The 7,323-nt window shown below is 41.6% G+C and overlaps 1 pseudogene; it reads left to right on the forward strand.

Annotated features, from left to right (window-relative positions):
* Nucleotides 1-3,498: 3,498 nt before the first annotated feature.
* LOC111739736 lies at nt 3,499-3,617 on the forward strand (annotated as a pseudogene).
* The last annotated feature ends 3,706 nt before the right edge of the window (nt 3,618-7,323 follow it).

Consider the following 7,323-nt stretch of genomic DNA (forward strand, 5'->3'; position numbering starts at 1 on the left):
TCTCTCTCTCACACACACACACACACACACACACACACACACACACACTCATAGGGCTGCTGCCTGTCTGTAAGGATCGCCCCTTTGCCTGGAATGTCACTTCTCCTTTTCTCCAGGATAAATGTTCTTACTCATTTTTGGAATCAGCACGTGTTCTCCACCCCATCCAAGAAGCCTCCTCCACTGCTCTCTTCAACCCAGTGTGGGTTGTTCCATAGCATTCCACACACAGGTGTGTTATCACATTATATTGCAATTATTTGTTTGCATTTCCGTCTCCCCCATAGACTATGAGCCCCTTCACGGCCCTACTATGTTTGTATCTAAAGTACTAGCACAGTAGCTGGCACATAGGAAGTTCTTTTTTTAAACAGTTGTTGATTGAACTCATGACGGATTGTTTTCACTCTGTTAAAGAATTTATGGTTGAAAGACTCTAATGTCTGATTGACTTCTCATTTCCTATGTAACCCTTGATCTCTTCAATGCTGATTGTCTCTCTTATCTCATCTACTAGCTGCAACCACACGGGCCTGTTGGCTGCCCCTCTAACACTTCCATCTTGCCCCACCCCGGATCTTTGCAGGAATGCTCTTTCCCCGGGTCTCTGCTTGGAAGTCACTGAGCTGACATTATAGTATTTAGTAGTTCGTTGTTATCTGTCTGTTATCTGCTTCCTGCCCTACCATTAGAAGGGCAAAGATTTTGTTTTATTCACTGTCATACCCCAGGACCTAGAAGGGTATCTAGCACTTAATGAATACTTGTTGAATAAAGATTTCCTTCTCTATTATATGATCTGGCCTAAACTGCAAATTGTTCTCCCATTACCCTTTCTCTTATTTTTCTACTTAGAGAATCCCAGATTTTTCAGCGAGGTTCCTGAATACCTGGATTAGAAACTACATACAGCTTCTTTTTCAGTTGAGTATGACCACTTGACTAAATTCTGGCAAACGAGATGTAAGAGGAAACGATGTGCTTAAGTTCTAGGATGTGTCCTTAACGAGAGCTGCCACAGTCTTTCTTCCCTCCTTTCTCCAATCTTCTACTCAGAACAGAGACGTGATGACTGAGGCTCCATCTTCAATAATGTGCACACGAGGTTCTTAGAAGAGCTATAAACATACGGTATTGTTTATACCGCTGTAATGTTCTTGCTTGACCATTTAAACCAGTGGTCGATGAAAGTCAGTGGGTTTCTTTGAATAAGGTTCTAAGATCATTTTAAAATCTAGTCTTCACTGCCACCAGTGCCAGATTGTTCTAGAAGCCAAATTTTCAGTTACCAGTCGAAACCCTGTGTTCTTTATTGTATTGATTCCTTACTCTCCTAACTTATCAATTAGTACAGGAAAATTCTTTCTCCTTTATTGTTTGTAAACATGTACTGAATCATAACTGTATTTGGATATAATAATTACACACTTGTCAGAGTCCAGTCAGAAAATCAGAAACTATGCAAGGGATTTAATACAGGGAACTGGATACACAGATGTTGGAGGTTGAGACATTCATAACTGCAGGATGCAGTACCACCTCTCACAGTAAGGGAAGAAAAGTGAAGAGGAGTGATACCTAACTTAGAAGCTCAGAGGATGATTGTTTAGATTTCTCATTAGATTGGCTAGTGTTTAAGTTTCTGAGTGGGTCCTGCACAGCTCCTGCAAAGACCTCTGAAGGGCGAGCATAATGCAGCAGTTTTCAGAAGTCCTGAAAAAGCTGAGGGGCTGTTTTGTGCTGCTGGGGATATGCTAATGGCAGCTAGGAACAGGAAGGAAATCTCCCCTCCACCTGCTTTCTCATCTCCCACTGGAGCTCCACGTGGTGACATGTCATCATCCAACAGGATGGAGTCTAGGGCATCTAGTTTGCACAGTCCCAGCCCCAACATGAGAGTGGAGCACCATAGGGTGGGCTTGGGGCAAAGAACCTATGAGTGAACAACCAGCACAAACACTTCAAGCCATGTGAATATGCAGTAGAGTCATCATATATATCAGGGCTCAACTCAAGGTGACGGATTTGAATATTCATATTGTAATTATTCGAAGGGAAGATCCACAAAGGAAAATGGCCAACACACCTTTTAACATTTACAATTAGGCCTCCCAGCCTTAGTCTGTAGTTTTAGTATTAAGATTTTCTTTACCTTAAAGTGGTAGCCAATTCGTATATAATCTATGTTTGGACTCACTTTTCCTATGTCCTTATTAGTGATGATAATCTAAAATTATTTCAGGCTATGAAACTAAATATGCAATTTTTGCAACACTGAATATATTCATGAAAAATATGTAATTTCAGTTACTATATTAGAATATCAGACATAATGCTATTTCTGGTCCAACCCTTTGTTTTATGTATGCGCAAACCTTTCTACAGCAACTCTTTGTTTCAAAGACAATTCTGGTACAAAGATTTCAGGCATGGAAAAACCCATAATAAATCTACATTGATTCTTTCAAAAGAGCTCATTTCTGCGACTAAAAAATGAAAAACAGATGGTAAATATTTGCCTGAATTGGGAAGAAAAAAAAAAGAACCTGAGTCCAAGAGACCTAAGTTCAGTTCTTTTTACTTTTAATCACCAAATGCTGCCTCTCCAAAGTGTTCTTCTTTCAATGCCTCGATTCCACAGAAAGAAAGTGACTTCAGCCTTAACATTTCAGATCTTTGGATTTGATAAGAAAAGAGATGCCTCTGGGCCTGGATCCACCCAGCTGCTCTTTGTATTAGTTCAAGAATTTACAGTTAGTTCCTAGACACCAAGAGGTCATGGTATAGAGAAAAGATGGTAAATTTTGCTCAGCATAAAAGCCTTATATAAATCATGGCATCTTTTTTTGGAAACCAGTATTAACAGCCATCCTGACAGGTATGCATTTTAAAAGCTTTCTTGACAGCTGTTAATAAGGAGAATGAGTACATAAAAGGAAGAACACCCTAAAACGGTCAGAGCATGCTCAGGAGAATGACAGTAAAATGACTGCAAACGTGTGTTGTAGTTCGAGACAGTCGCTATAGGAGAGAAGGCACATATTTCGGTGGCGGTGCCATTTGCAAGTGTTTGGGTGACTATTCTGAATCTTTTTGGGCCACTTTAAGAGACTTATAAAAAAATCAATTTAATCATTTTCTTCCCAGTCTTTGTTCTTTGTGACCAAAAAGCATTTATATAGCTCAGTGTATCATCAGATTTGGTTCCAAGTGACTTTTAGGTGTTTCCCATTTTTGACAGCTATCTTAGACAGACAGTTGACCCTGAACAACACACGTTGGAACTGCACGAGTCCACTTATACATAGATTTTTTCCAGTAAATATGCAGTCAGCCCTTTCTACCCCCAGGTTTCATACTGATGGTTGAGAATCCACAGATGCAGAGGGCCGGCTGTGCGCATTGTTCTACACTATCTTATATAAGGGACTTGAGCACCTGTGGATTTTGGTATCCATGGGGGTCCTGACACCGAGGGATGACCGTAAAGTTATATGTGTCTGCGGCCATGCCACCCTGAACGTGCCCGATCTTGTCTGATCTCGGAAGCTAAGCAGGGTCAGGCCTCGTTAGTACTTGGATGGGAGAGCACCTAGGAAGACCAGATGCTGTAAGTGTTAAAAAAAAAAAAGTTATATGTGATTTTCGACTGTGCAGAAGGTTGGTGCCTCCATCCCCCAAGTTGTTCAATGGTCAACTGTATATCTATTGAGACAGCTTCTAAAAATGGGTTTCTTTACTGAAACAATTCCAAAACGAAAGTTCCAAGGTATTTTGCATCTTGAATGTAAGCCATGTGTTGGCTCCCAGTGTTCCTACCCTGAACAAAAAAGCCACTGGAAGCTTCAGATTATGGGATTTTGTTAAAGAATTGGTTGCAGCATATTACAGACCATATACTTTAGCTGTGCTTTTAAGAGTGGAATAACGTCACCAATCTTCTCCAGAATTTTGCTTTCATTACTTAATTACGATTTTCATTTAAATGAGCTATTTCTCCAGGATGTTTTCCAACGATAGTGTCACATCCAGTTACACTCCAGGTTCATAATAAATAAAGGCTTACTAACTTAGGAAGGCTGTTGTTATTGTTAAACAGACACTGGAATGTAACCAAAGATTGCAGGGGAATAATCTCTCAAGAAGTCAAGTGACCACAAGAAAACCGGCAAGCCAACAGAGGAAAACTGCTTCCTAAAAGTAAATATCGGATAGCGATGGCATCCGTGCTATCCTTTTGTATTAGTCTGTTCGGGCTGTCACAACGACATACCACTGACTGCGAGGCTTAATAAAGTCATTCATTTTTTTTCAGTACTGGAGGCTGGAAAGTCCAAGATCAAGGTTCTAGCAGGGTTTGGTTTCTGGTGAGGGCTCTCTTCCTGGCTTGCAGAGGACAACTTTGTCCTCACATGGCCTTTCTTCTAAGTGTACATGGAGGGAGCGAGTCCTGGTCGTCCTCTTCTTACAAGGACACCAGCCTATCTGATTAGGCCCTACCCCTACAACCCCATTTAACTATTATCACCTCCTCACAGATCCTGTATGCGGATACCGTCACATTGGGGGTTAGGGCTTCAAGATATAAATTTGGTGGGAACACAGGCATTCAGTCCATAACACCCTTCCTTCTGAACAGTAAAGTCATTTTGGGGGTGTCAAGACATAGGTTAGAGTAAAGAATAGTGAGGCTAAACTGTCAAGCGAAGGGATCTACTAAAAGTGATGTCCAAGTTAGTGCAATGAAGGTCAGAACAAAAGTCAGAATCTGAGAAAGAATCAGAAGCAGCACACAGATGTTGAGCAGGAGAAACGAAGCAACTAAGTTCAATTTCATTCCCTGTTTGAAAACTGATAAAGTGAAAGAAAAAAATATCCACCAGGACTGAGAAGAGTGAGGCATAAATATCTACCACCACTGTACACCACTGCTCCCGAGAAGGCCTGGCAAGGACTTGCCATAATTGTAGAGCTCTGTGCCTTCAGCTCCCTGGTTGTTGTCTTCTTGGCAGCCAAATTGGGTCTCTACCTCCCTTGTCTCAATGAGTGACTCTCAACCTGGTCCAACTTTATGTCTTCCTGGTGTTCCTTCTGTTATCTTCCAAAACACAAGTCCATTCTGGGAATAATTTACAAGGTTAATGTTCTGAGTTACCTGGATCCTCTAGGTCAGCGGCCTCCAACATTTTTTGGCACCAGAGACCAGTGTTCCTATGAGAATCTCATGCCTGATGACCTAAGGAGGAGCTGAGGCGGTGATGCTAGCGCTGGGGAGCGGCTGCAAACACAGACGAAGCTTCGTTGGCTCACCCACCACTCACCTCCTGCTGTGTGGCCTGGTTCCTAACAGGCCACGGACTGGTACCAGTCCATGGCCTGAGGGTGGAGATCCCTGCTCTAGGTCCTCTGTCAGAACCGAAGACCTAGCTTCAATCTCACTGTCATTCCACCTCCCCCGTTGCCCATAGAGACGCCCTTTCTGTAGTTGAAGAATCTGCCATTGTGTAACCCTTGGTGGTAGCTAAGAGGTCATCTACCATGGAAGCCACAAATTTGGACAATTGTGTTCTCGGGCTCTGGCAGCTGCAGCCTGCATGTAGGAGTAGGCCTCAGCCACTTAGATGATCCCGCAAAATTAGGCTCCAGAGTGATGCAAGGAATCAGGGTATCCCTAAGGGAGCCTCCCTGGCGGTGGCGTCAGTAGCAACCTGGCTATAGCCTCAACCTGGGCACGCGCTAGGGCTCGGCCTCCCTATTCTCCTTTCTCTGATGCATCGTTTCTATTTCCTTCAGCTTCCCTGTCCTTTCTGTGAGTTTTCTGATACCCTTATAATTAAGTCTATTTCTGTTTAAACTACCCAGAGATGATCTGTTTGCAATTAAGAAGTGCACACCTATCGTTCTGAGGTTGGAATGGAAGTGGAATTCTAAGCCAGAAGAATTATCAAAAATTAAGTATAACAGCAAACATTGAGTGAAAAAGCCAGGTGTGAACTTGATTGGGAACCAATTAAAATATAAATGAAAAATAATCCCCAAGCAATTTTTTTTTCTGTTGCCCCCCAAGGCTTTCTAAAGGTCAGGTAGACTTTTTAACAATTTTTTTTTTTTTTTTTTTTAAACGCAGACTTAAAACAGTCCCTGAATCTGAATCTCCTCGTTTAAGAAAGGCATCCCTTTTTGATTTGCTTGGCTAGTTCCTGAAGCCAACTCTCTGCAGTGTCTCACAGAGGCCAAACAACTTTAAAATGAATACAGATCACTTCTAGAGTGCAAAGCTCAGCCAAGTTTTGAGAAGTAATTTATTCACAAACTCATGTGTTCCATCAAGTGGATGCCCAAGGGTCTCTTTTATACCATGTGTGTCAGGAACAAATAGGCTTCAGTGGATTCCAGAAAACAAAGACATTTTTGGGAACAATTATAGGGAAACATTCCAAACTTTCTAGCACCACAGGGCCTAATTTGCTACTATATAGAATTTCAGCGATCCCAATCTTAGAGTTTTACAACACCTGCTGGTACAGCATCCAGCTTTCTCTGAGTTGATAAGTAGGGAAGCGAGGATGTTGTACTGAGAGCTGGGTCATTAGGAAACGTGGGGAAAAAAAGATGTTTTGGTCTTTCTCTCAGAAATGAGCCCACACAAAACAGCATGAAATGTCTACATTTTCACACGAACTAATTAAAACTACTTGAGTCTTACCTCATTAGACCGATTTCATCTGAGCTAAACATATGCAGAGACTCTTATAGTCAACACGATTAAAATAATACTGGATATGAGGCTAGTGTAATTGCCAGCTTTGTAGATGGGCCTCTCTTTATCTAATAAACACTTGTGTTTCCTACTTAACTTGACCACTGATTAGATGAAGGGCTTAGACCCAAAGGTAAATATAAAAAGAATTGCATTGCAGGTCATGAGTGGACCAAGTGGATCAATAGATGCTAATTTGATTATAAAATTAAACGATCAAGCCAGTTTCTGTTTCTACTTCTCTCATCATGATTTTCATTTTCATTTATGTTGTAAAATAGCAATTAAAAATTACCAAGTTCCTCGTGAAGATTTCTGGATGCCATTAGCAGACTGGGCATATGACATTGGTATTTGGCATTGTGTGCTCTCTCTCCGCTCCCCCAACCCCCATTGTGAGGACACAGCTAGAAGGCAGCTACTGGTAAACCAGGCACTAAATCTGCTGGCACCTTGATAATGAACTTCACAGCCTCTAGATCTGTGAGAAGTATATGTCTGTCATTTAAGCCAGAGAGGACTAAAACAAATTGGAATGGAACTAAATCCTTGTAAGGACAATG

This window comes from Pteropus vampyrus, unplaced genomic scaffold, assembly GCF_000151845.1.
Source record: "Pteropus vampyrus isolate Shadow unplaced genomic scaffold, Pvam_2.0 Scaffold53, whole genome shotgun sequence".
Taxonomy (NCBI): domain Eukaryota; kingdom Metazoa; phylum Chordata; class Mammalia; order Chiroptera; family Pteropodidae; genus Pteropus; species Pteropus vampyrus.